Consider the following 12,822-nt stretch of genomic DNA (forward strand, 5'->3'; position numbering starts at 1 on the left):
GAAATGATGATACAGCCCTAGATTGCAGATTCAGAGTTAACTAGGAAATGTCCTTACCCAGGGAGAGCAGGTTCCGGGCATTCTCCAGCATGACCTCCTTGTACAACTCCTTCTGAGGAGGGTCCAAGAGGCCCCATTCCTCCTGGGTGAAGTCCACAGCCACATCCCTGAATGTCACCAAGTCCTAAAGCACCAAAGTCATGAGACATAGAGCTGAAAGGCACTTCAGAATTCAAGAATCCAACCAAAGCTCCCCAATTTACAGGAGGAAACTCAAGCAGAGAAGGGATTGGCTCAAAGTTCATGCCATTTCTGTGTGTCAGTCAGCTCCTGCAAGCACAGTTATTAAGAGTCTTACTGAATTTTGAGAAAAGTATTTTATAGAATCAGCTGGAGTAAAGCTGAGAAATGGCTTATTGAATGCATTTCCTTGTGGAATCAGGAAGAGTTTGTGTTTCATTTGTGAAGCAGATGGATCTGTGGAGAGCAAGAGGGTGATGGAAAATTTCTTCCTCAGCAAAAGTGATTTAAGCAATGTATTCTAAAGGCAATTCTGTAAAGAGTCTGAGAAGTTGGCAAGTACAGCATGCTCTCAGAAAAAAGTTTTATTTCTTCTGTGAGGTCCCCCTGGGGTGATGTTGGTATGGGCAAAACAGTTCACCTTTGTTTCAGGCAAATATTTCTCAGTTGTTATATGTCATTACAGGAAACAAGAGAAACTGAAAAAGAGGCTTCCTTCATTAATTAAAAAATTCATAGAGAAAATATTGCCTTTTTTAAGGAGAAATAAATGCTTTACAAAGATACCTAGCAAAGTACAAGCTGGGGAGAACAGGAATCATAAAAATAAGTTAAGAAGCCAATAGGTGGATCCTATATAGGAGAAAGTGGCCAGGAGTGGGAATATCCTGATACTCGGGAAGGGCCATCTCTATTTCTCACTTGCTACAAGTACATCATTTTGAATTTCTTCTCTGAAATATCTGTTTTTTGTTCTGATGTGAACTTTTAGCTTATTCACTCCCTTTGTCAGCAAGAACCCAACCTACCATTATCAGGCATAATCAAGTCCCAAGTCCCCACTAATCTGCAGAGAGTGACTGAGAGAATAGAAATCTATCCCTCAAACTTCTGGGCATCTGTAAACAACATCTGAGATTCTGATTACCATGTTTTGAGTCTGGGACCCGGTCTGCCAGGTGGATCCCATTTGGTTTTGATCCCTCCCTGTGAGCTCCCAAATGCTTGCCTAGTAACTTCCCCCTTCTGCCCTAAGAAACCTCCAACTTTGTATCTCACCCATCAAAGATGTCCCCATGATCAAGAGCTTTGATAAGTCCTTTTCAGGACAAAACCCACTATGGAGCACTCTCTCCCTACCTCCTCACAGTGCCTTCAATTTACTGTGACTTTGTCCTTATGATAGCTAACCCTGTACAGTTATATATAGTATATAGTATAGTCAAGTGTAACTAACTCTGGTTAGTTTGCTAAACTTCTTTATGCTTTTAGGCTGCCATTCAATGTAATAACCTGTAATGTTGCTTTAATGGATTCTTACAAATTCTTCTCCTGGGTAACCCTATTGCTTTTTCAGCAATTTCCCCGTGCAAGTTCTTATTTTATCTCTTCATTTTCTCTATAGACTCTTCTCCTAAATAAACCTACCTTTTGGTAAAGAGAATGGCCTTTGTGAACTTGGGACATGTTTGTTTCTAACTAGGAAGACCACCCTGACCTCCTGGTGGTCTTTGTGTAATGCACATTTCAGCTTTTCATTTTCTTTTTTCTATTTTTTTCACTTGTGAAAATTTATTGCTCCTTTACACTTTTTGAGATTACCATGGATTATTAAATATTTCCTTTTCTCTTGGGTCCATTGGTACCTTTTTCCTCCATAAGATAGGATCTCAGTAAAGGCAGACAGTCCTTTTCATGATGCACAATGCATCTCTGATTGGTTCCTTAACTCACACCCAAGAGAAGATATTGCAAATCTTTCCTTCACAAGCCTCCCACATCCCCCCTTTACCAAGATGAGGGGGGCTAATATGCTCCCAACCTTCTCTTAAGAAGAAAGCCCAGTTATCTCCTCATTATTCACTGGCTCTACTCCTTTGGGACTTTTCTGACTGGGCTCTCCACAAATCCCTGAATCAAGAGGCTCTTTCCCAGCCAGACCTCTTTCCATATTTCTTGGACCTCAGGATTTCTTCTGATTATTGCCAAGATGCAGAAATAGAATGTTAAATTCTGCCATGATAACTCTTCCCAAAGAAATGAAAGAATAGACAGGGAATAAACATATACAAAAGTGAAGAACAGCCCAGAGAAAATGAAGTAAACAACAATTAACAGTGAAAAAACATCTGCCCTTGCTGAAGGGAAGTATTATATTGCCATCAATAGATGGCAATCACAACTTGAACATAGACAAGCTAATGATGGGAGGTCTCATGGAATGAAAACTGGTTTAAAAAAATGGACACCATCTTAAAGGAAATGATCACAAAGAGAAGTGCTCATTTCTGCACAGAGAAAATGAAAATCCAATGGAAAGAATCCCTCGCTCGCCCACAGAAAAACCCAACCCAACCTAGAAAAGAAAAACAAAAACCTGGGGAAAAAAAGCCATGTAACCATGGCTACACACTCACATCCAGGTCAGAAATTCACAGAGTGGCAGGCCCAGGATCAGACCACTTTCAGCACAGGCCCCTTTCCTGCCCCTGAGATGCTGTAGTAAAACAATCCATACCCCCAGGAAAGCAGGATCAGGACCAGCCCATACCTTCCCTCCAGGAGTGCTGCAGACCCCAGCTTTGTCTTCAGATGTGAACTCAGGAAGTCTGCTGGACAGACAAGCAAAACCGACCCTCCCTAAAATAAGCAATATCCTCATCTGAGACACTCAGGACAGGAGGCTGAAGAGTACCTCCTGTCTCCAAGCGCTGCCTCAGCTGGGGGTCTTTGGGCACAAACCCAAGCAGAATTCTGGGGAAAGGAAGAGCAAGAGATACACTAATGAATGAGATCCTCAAGGGGAAATTCAATGGAGAAGAAATAAGGGCAGTGACAGAAGGAAACAAGAGTCATAAAACTTTGCCCACACAACCAACCCTCTCAACATTTGTACAGACCACATGGAAGCCACAAGGCAATGGCAAATACTAAAGTCGATGCAGAAGACTTAAAAACAGGGAGCGAATGTAAAACATCAGAAACAAGTCAGATAGAAAAAAGAGCAAGACAAAAGTTGTAATACAGGTATCACCAGACTATCGGAATACCAATAAACAGCAGCCTAGATGCAGGACTTCAAGAAATGTTTAAAGAGAAAGAAAGAAACCACAGGTCACTCTGATGACACAGTCCCTGAGTTGTTCCCCATAAATGGGCTTTCCGGGGTTCCAACCACAAACTTGCACAGTCAAAAGAACATCCTTTCCCAGATAAAAGCAGCTATCTTATATTAAAGAATGGAAAAGTCCCACATGTGCAAAAATGTTTGTGGCAGTCCTTTTTGCAGTGGCAAGAAACTGGGAACTGAGGGGATGTCCATCAATTGGAGAATGGCTGGACAAGTAATAGTACATGAATGTGATAGAAGAAACAATCTGTAAGAAACAATCAGCAAGACAATTTCAGAAAGGCCTGAAGTGTCTTACATGAACTGATGCTGAGCGAAATGAGCAAAACCAGGAGATCATTGTACATGGCGACAACCAAGATTATAAGATGATGAATTCTCATGGATGTGGCTCTTTTCAATAATGAGGTGATTCAGGCCAGTTCCAGTGATCTTGTGAGGGAGAGAGAAGTCTACACCCAGAGAGACGATTAAGGAGACTGAGTGTGCGTTATGGCATAGCATTTTCACTCTTTTTGTTGTTGTTTGCTTGAATTTCATTTTCTTTTTTCTTTTTTTTTTCCCTTTATGATCTGACTTTTCTTGTGCAGAATGATAATGGTATAAATATGTATGGTTATATTAGATTTAACATATATTGGATTACTTGCTATCTAGGGGAGGGAGTGAGGAGAAAAGGGTGGGAAATTGGAACACAAAGTTTTGTATTGGTTAGTGTGAAAATTTATCTTTGAATGTTTTCAAAATAAAAATCTTCAAAAAAGAAAAAAATAAAGTCCTTTCATACATTTATTCTTCTTTTTTGCTGAGGCAATTGGGGTTAAGTGAGTTGCCTAGGGTTACACAGATAAGAAGTGTTAAGTGTTTGAGGCCAGATTTGAACTCCTGACTTGAGGGCTGGTGATTGTGATTGCTGATGTGGGTCAGGTCTGGATAGAAAGCACTCACCTGAGCAGGTCGCAGGCTTCTAGGTCTCATTCCCTCTGACTCCAGGCTCCCTGTGTACACAGAAAATTAATCAAGGTGACTCCATGTTGTAAAGTTCCTCTAACTGGGCCCTAGTCTCTATCAACCTCAGAATCCTGCTGCCTCCAGCCTTTATGGCCCCACAAAGGGAGCAGCTACTGGTCTGAATAATATAGGCCAGAGCCTCTGATGTGCTTTCTAGAGCCCCCAAATTGTGCTGCCAAAATATACTATGCATTGCAGAGGCCCCACAGTGTGGTAACAAAATACACCATCCAGACTAGCTCTCTGGAGGATCTCGGGATCAGCCCGAGTCTTTGATCTTAGTAGAGGAGTGTAGAAGGCAGGAGACCCACCAGGATGGTCAAACATGGAGTTCTCTTATTTCACTTCCTCTCAACCCTTAAATACCTAAGTATGATTACATATTACAGCACACTCAGCATGTGCCAATAGGAGAACCATTACATCACCACAGCACACTGTGCAAGTGCTAACTATAAGCACCCTGCTTATATGGTATGAAAATGTCTCTCTCTCTCTCTCTTTTTTTTATTATACCTTTTTATATACAAAACATATGTACATTGACCCTTACAAAAATTTCTGTTTCAACTTTTCTCCTCCTTCCCTCCACCCTCTCCCCTGGATGGCAGGCAGTCTCATATATGTGAAATACAATATATGTAATGTATATGCCTCTTATTGTAAGTATCCCTTATTTCAGTTAGAACACAGCTGGTCAAGCCCTCCTTCACTTCTCAGGAAGGGTGAGAACAGCAAAGGAAGGTGGGGAGCCAAAGCAGACACTGTCAGCAGGTTCCCTCTGGGCTAAAGGGTCTTATACCTTACCCAGAGTTCCCCCACTATCTGTGGCGCTCTACATCTCCCCCTTTCTTTTGTTTTAGTTGAAACAGGTATACATAAATCCATTAGCATGGGAGGTATTACACAAGCAAGTAGTAATGTAAAAGATTTCCTGTATTGTTCTTTTCTAAAATATAATTGTGCTCTGGGAGCAGATTTCTCAGGGGGCTTCTCGAGGCAGCCTTAGTTTCATTTCTATGTAATAATCACCTCAAAATGCAACCCAGTGTTAAAAGTTCAGTCCTTTATTGTCTCCTTCAAAATAGCCTGGTAAGCTTTCTTAGGTTCCGAGAGCTCTTTTTTTCTGTTTTCTATCATGTCATGACTGACATGGAAATGTTTTGCATGACTGAAGACTTTTAACCTATATCAAAGTGCTTGTCTTCTTAATGAGGGTGAAAGGGAGGGAGGGAGAGAATTTGGAACATACATTTTGAAGTAATGTTTAAAAATATTTTTACATGCAGTTGGGAAAATATAAAATATTAAATGAAGAACAAAGAACAAAGTATCCTACCAGAATCCATTCATGAAGGAGACAAAAGTCAAAACACAGAAAAGAAACTGCAAGCCAATAAATATCATTAGTGAATATTGCCTCAAAAAATTTAAACCAAATCCTGTCCTATATTTGACAATATAGCTATGACATCTATGGAATAGATGAATCCCCCTCCCCCACTCATGGTGCCCATTGCCTTTGAGGTGGACACAAACAGCTACAGCAAACGTGTGTGGCTTATCTTGTGCTGCCTCATCCAGGTTGTCACCGTCAACAACCCTGACAATTTTGGCAACTGGATCAAATGAGAGAAAACGTATAAGCTGAATAAGGAGGCACATAATACGCAGATATAAAGAACCCCGACCTCCTTCCCAATCTTTCTGCCCCTCATTCCCTTCTTCTTCCTCTCCATCTCCTGATTCTGCCTTTACAAGGATCAAGGCCGGGGAGGGGAGATGACCCCTACCTCGGGCTCAGACCTACCTGGGACCTGGGTGCACAGAGCGGGCTTCCAGAAGGCAGAGAGAGCTCAGCTGCAGGCAAGGGAGGATGATCTCAGCACCCGGGGAAGGGACAGGGATCTCTGACGTAGGGAAGGCGGAGTGATCTCAGCTTCAAGGGAGGACGGGGGTTCTCAGCTCCAAGCATAGGCAAGGGCTAGGTGGAGTGATCTCAGCTTCAAGGGAGGACAGGGGGTTCTCAGCTCCAAGCATAGGCAGGGGCTCCCAGCTCTCAGGATCTCAGATGCAGGGAAGGCAGAATAATCTTAGCTCAAAAACTTACTGCTTCCGGATTACTTGGGGGTGGGGGGGTGGAAATGGGTTCTCCTAGGCCCAAAAAACAAGACTCTGTCCAGCAGCTGAAGCCCCTGGGCTGATTTAACCCTTTTTTCTCATCACGCCGTGTCCACACTTACGACTCCTACCGCCTTTGCTCCCTAAACCCCTCCCCCATCACACAATGACCCGCTCTCCCGAGACTCCTCCCAGGCTTCCAAACTCCGCCCCCGGGCTCACACTTTCCCTGGGCCACCGCCTGCCAGGCTGGGCCCCTCTGAGAGCCCCTCTTTCCCAAAGCCTCCCACTCACCTCCTCCTCCCCCCCAGCAGAGAGACTGCCCAGCTACACCCGCAGCCCCAGATTAAGCCAAAGTGATGGAGCTTATTCTTTGAGGAACTTGCCCCAAATGGCTCGTGGGGAAATCGGGGCGCTCCACACAATTACTATTTGCAGCTGTAAATGGAGATGGGATTGCACGGAGCTCTCCCGCTAGGATTGGGATCTTTGCCCCTTTGGGGTCTCCCTTGACAAGCAGACCAGACTCGAAGGCAAAAAACGCTTCAAATTGGGCTTTTGGGTCATGTGATCAGGAGCTGTAGCAGCAAGAATGAAAGGGAAGTGAGTCAGACTTGCTCCCTCTTACTGGGCTATGGGGTGTGTTCAGAGACTAGTACCCGGGACTCGTCGGGGACTCCAAGAAGCTCTAGCATGTTCCGTGGCCACAGCCCAGTAAGCCCTTGTGGCAGACGCGCTATCCCAGGGTGAGGGTGGCCCAAACCTGCCTGAGTCTACCCCAAACATGGGAAGACGGGCCCTAGTGGAATGGATGGGTGAGAATAAAGGCAGCTGAAGTACCTCTGTGGAGGGCTCAGAGCTTCCTTAGACATCAAAGCATCATCCACTGCAACCAGCCCCACTCCTCCCTCTGGGCTGCCACTGGACTGGGAACATTGTGGAGGAGAAGGGACTTTGTGCAACTCTGCCTTGCTGAAATCCAGTTTGGGCCTGAGTCAATATTTTACCATTCTTCCTATTTCAAAGTCCTGTAGTGACAGGTAAGTGATGAAGCAACAGGAGGGAATACACTGGGAGTTACAGTCATACACCTACATACACGTACCCGAGCCATGCAGCCATCTCCTCACTGGACACAGCAGTGGGATGTAGCAGCCCCCTAGAGGTATGAGCTGCTGGAAATAAGCCCCCCTGGTATGAGGAAGGGACCAAAAAAGGTGCACTAAAGATCTGCTTAATCAGCCCTGGCCTGTCTACCGTGGCTGGTGGACCCACCCTGTGGTAGAAATAGACACAGTCACACAAACACACACACACACACACACTCTCTCTCTCTCTCTCTCTCTCTCTCTCTCTCTCTCTCTCACACACACACACACACACACACACACACACACACACACACAAACTTCTACAAAGATTTCACTCACCATCAGTCCTTGGAATGTGTGCACCTTATGGATAATGCAGCAAACCTGAAAGATGGACAGCTCTAGTGGCCAGAGAATTCAGCAGGTGTCACATCCAAATGGCAGCCCTGAGGGAAACAAGGCTGGCAAACGAAGGCCACCTTACTGAAGTCGGAGCTACATACAAGGATTTCTGCAGGGAGCGCAGTGGAGGGAGCATAGTGAAGTTGGTATAGGTTAGCAATCAAACGGAATCAAGTCAGCAACCTTGTATGTCTGCCAAAAAGACTGAACGGCAGGATCCTGAAAATGCCTTTGGCACCTTTAGGAAAATGTCATGGTGCCATCATCAGTGACTATCTTCCCACCATGACAAACCTTGATGAAATCAAAGGAAAGTTTTATGAAGACTAGAGATGCTCGTCCTCAGTTTGCCAAAAAAGGACAAGCTTATCTAGTCCTGGCTGATTTTATGGCTCGACTACGCTCAGACAAGGGGATGTCCTTGGGAGGAATAGGGTTGAAAACAGCACTTATTAATGAAGATTTGTGCATTCTAAGACTGTTAGAATCCTTACAAGGTGTTAAGTCACTAGAATTGATAGAAACAATGCTTATGTTTATGCCTTTGAGAGTTCACACATTAGCTCACACATTAGTTAACAAGTTTGGGAGATTCACAAGTCAAGGATTCAGTATGAGATTCACAAGTTTACACCTTCCACAATCCTACTCTCCCAAAGGAGGAGTCAACCTTTGGGTTCATATCTTTAAAAAATCATATATAAGAAGCTCTCAGTCAGGAGACTTTGGGAAATCCAGAAGCCAGGAATCAGTGGAGGAATGAGTTGAGGAGATTGAGAAGTTAGAGACTGCAATCAGGCAGAACTGGGGATTTGAAAGATAATAAATGATTTGAACTTTTATCAGCTGGCTGCGTTTGCAGTGATTATTACTTGGAACTGAAACTAAGGCTGCCTCCAGAAACCTCCCCAAGAAACCTGCTCCCAAAGAACCATCATAATTTAGAAAAGAAAAGAACACTACACTAAGACCCCATCACGACACGGTCTTCTCCTAACCTAAAAACAACAGAACTTCATGCGTGCACATTTACAGCAAACATTGTCATTTAGTAGACTATATAATTATAAGGAGAAGAAACAGACAGGATGGAGAGTGACAAAGGCCATGTGTGATGCAGGATGCTTGACTGATCATAGATTTGTCCTTTCCAAGGTTGATATTCTCATTCAACAATAGCAGTAGCCCCAAAGCTACTAGAAGAGTTAAGGTCCTAATGACTTCTAAGGTCAGAGAAGACCACTAAATTGGAGGAAAAGTGGAGCCAATACATATTTGGGAATGGTGACATTGAAAAGGATTGGGCAGTTTTCCTAGATAGGGTAACTGCACTGAATTTGCTCATCTAGAGCAGAAGGGTTGCCAACATCAAGCCTTTTTAAAAATGAAAATAACGATAAATTCAGAAGCTGCTAAATGGAAAAAAAAAAAGTAAATTCTACATGGCTTACCTGCAGGATGGATGTACCATCTCTAAGAAGGTAGTATTTTACACCATCAAAAGTAAGGCACAAGCAAAGCTTACAGAGATGCAGGATTTGGGGTCAGTATACAGACATGTACAATTCAATTTTACAATGATAGTAAAAATTCTAAGTTCCTTTATAATTCCTTACAGATTATTTGTGGCCCAAAGACATATGGTGTGCTGATAGAGCCACTTTGATTAGTGCTGATTTCTTGATCCTAGAAAGATGAGCTGAACACATCTGTACTGTTTTCAACTGACCATCACCAATCAGATGATCAGTCTGTCATGAACACATTTTATGCCTATAGGGGATATGAATAACAGAATGAGAATCTAGGTAAAACAAAAAGAGAAAATGGAGAATGAAGAGAGGAAGAGAAATCCTTGTTGGAAAGGGGAGAATAATGAATGAAATGAAAACAAAACTAGTTAACAGGACTAGTTGAGGGGAAAGAGCAGGAAAATTGTATATGATTAACTAAGAGGAAAAATCAGAGAGAACAATGAAAAGAAAATGTTCTGGAGAAACTTGAGTTAAAAGATGTGACATCTTAACGGGACAACAAAGGAATATGGATATATCTTTGCAATATAAAATTAATCACTCAGGCATAGAGATACTGCAGATAAATGTAAAAAGGCAGTAATGATACATCCTTTCATCATAATGCAATGAGAATGGAAATTGTCTCCGGGACCATAAAACAAAAAGATACAAACCCAAATGGAGACTTAATGACATCCTAGAAGAGACCTGAGTCAAAGAACAAATCATAGACATGATAACTATGTAAAAGAAAATGATAACAATGAGACAATATACCAAAATTTTTGTGATTCAGTTGTAGAAGTCCTCAGTGAGACAACATATCTTTATAATCATACATTCAGAATACTGAAAAAGAAAGATTAATAAAATGAATATTTACTTTAAGAACTTTAGGAAAACAAACTTACAATAAGCACAAAAGAAGATATAAAAATTAAAAAGGACATAGATAAATTGTAGAAAAAACAGAAGTGGCAAATAAAACTAAAAATGGATGCTTTTAACAAAATTATATTACTGGGAGACCTTGACCTCCCCCTCTAAGAATTAGAAGACAACCACAAAATAAGAAAGAAATTATGAAAACTAAAAAATCTTTAAAAACTTCAATATTATGGGACTCTGGAGAAAAGAGATTGAAAACAGAAAGGAATATATGTTTTTTCTAAGTGGTACATGGCACCTATACAAAAATTGACCATGCATTAGGCCCTAAAAAGTAAATGCATTTTTTCACATCATGATACAATTAAAAAGTACTTTCAATAAAGGGCCAGAGAAAGATCAACTAAAAGCTAATTGGAAATTGAATAGTGTAATCTAAAAGAATGAGTGGACCAAACAAATCTTAGAAACAAGAATTTCATCCAAGAGAATGACAATAATGACACATATAACAACACTTATGGAATACACTAAAGTAGAAGAAATTTTATACCTCTAAATATTTACATGAATAAAATAGAGATCAATGAATTGGCCATACAACTAAAAAAGCTGGAAAAAGAACAAATTTTTAAAATCCCAATTAAAAGCTAAATTAGATATTTTAAAAATCTAAGAAGGGATAAATTTTCTTCTTCCTTTCAACAAAATGGAAAGTAAGGAAATTATTAAACTAGTAAATAAAATTAAAACTTGATTTTATGAAAAAACTAATAAAGCAGATGAAGTTTTAGCTAATTTGATTAGAAAAAAGAAGGAAAGCAAATTACTAGTATCAAAAATGAAAAGGGTGAAGTTACCAGCAATGAAGAAGAAATTAAAGCAATAAGTAGGACCTATTTTGCTCAACTGTTTACAACAAATCAGATCATTTAATTGAAATGAATGAATATTTGCAGGAACATAAATTGCCTATATTAACAGAAGAAAAAATAAAATGCTCAAATAACCACATTTTAAAAAATAGAAATTAAACAAGTCAATGAATTCCCAAAGAAAAAAATCTCCAGAGTGAAATGAATTTGCAAGGACATTCTACCAAATATTTAGGGAACAATTAATTCTGATACAATGTAAACTACTTGAAAAAATAGGTGAAGAATGTTTGCTATCTAATTCATTTTATGACACAAATATGGTGCTAATACTTAAAATAGGAAGAGCTAAAACAGAAAGAAAATTATAGACCAATTTCCCTAATAAATACTGATGCAAAGATAAATAAATAAATAAAACATTAGCAAACAGATTAGATCAATTTATCAACAGGACAATAACACAGTATGAGCAAATAAGATCTATACCAGGAATGCAGGGCTGATTCAATATCAGGCAAACTATCAGCATAATCATATCAAGAATAAAACTAACAGAAACCATCCGATTATATCAATAGATACAGAAAAAGATTTTGAGAAAATACAGTACCTATTCCTATTTAAAAACATTAGAGAACATGGGAATAAATGGAGTTTTCCTCAAAATGACAAATACCATCTATCCAAAACCATCAGTATGCATTATATCAAATGGCAATAAGCTAGATAAATTCACAATAAGTTCAGGGGATGAAATGCCTATTATCCCTACTATTGTTCAACATTGTATTAGAAATGTTGGCTTTACCAATAAGAAAAGAAACAGAAGGAATTAGAGTAGGCAATGAGGAAACAGAACTATCCCTCTTTGCAGATGATATAATGGTAGATCTTAGAGAATACTAGAGAATCAACCAAAAAAAAAAAAAAACTATTTGAAACAACACTTTGCAGGATACAAAATAAACCCACATAAATGATCAGCATTATTACCAACAAAACCCAGCAGCAAGAAATAGAAAAAGAAATTTCATTTAAAATAACTGTAGAAAATACAAAATATCTAGCAGTCTACCTCCCAAGACAAACTCAGAAACTATATTAACATCATTATAAAACAATTCGTACAAATAAATTCAGATACAAACAACTGGAAAAAAATATTGTGTTTATGGTTTGGCCAAGGTAATATAATAAAAATCACAGTTCTAGTTAAATGTCTATTTATTCAGTGCCGTACCAATCAAATTGCCAAAAAAATTATGTTATATGCTTAAAAATAAATGATAACAAAATTGATCTGTAAAAAGAAAAGATCAAGAATATGGGGTGGGGGGCGGGGAAGGGTGGCAGCTAGGTCGCGCAGTGGTTAGAGCATCAGCCCTGAAGTCAGGAAGACCTGAGTTCAAATCTGGCCTCAGACACTTAACACTTCCTGGGCAAGTCACTTAACCCCAATTTCCTCATAAAAAAATAATAATTAAAAGAAGATTATCAAGGGGGTTAATGAAAACTAATGCAAAAATAGCCTAACAATACCAGAC

The 12,822-nt window shown here is 40.2% G+C and overlaps 1 protein-coding gene across 3 annotated transcripts in view; it reads right to left on the minus strand.

The window, feature by feature from the left end:
* Positions 1-219: 219 nt before the first annotated feature.
* LOC127552251 (zinc finger protein 347-like) overlaps positions 220-12,822 on the minus strand; it is a 141,379-nt gene continuing 128,776 nt past the window's right edge. For 2 of the 3 annotated variants that reach the window (XR_007951312.1, XR_007951313.1), the window contains exon 2: positions 220-4,368. The gene's annotated coding sequence lies outside the window, so the exon portion shown is untranslated. Of the gene's footprint in view, positions 4,369-6,191; positions 6,632-12,822 lie in introns of those variants that run through there. The other variant, XR_007951311.1, reaches the window with a different exon arrangement.

Source organism: Antechinus flavipes, chromosome 2, assembly GCF_016432865.1.
Source record: "Antechinus flavipes isolate AdamAnt ecotype Samford, QLD, Australia chromosome 2, AdamAnt_v2, whole genome shotgun sequence".
NCBI classification, from domain to species: Eukaryota; Metazoa; Chordata; class Mammalia; order Dasyuromorphia; family Dasyuridae; genus Antechinus; species Antechinus flavipes.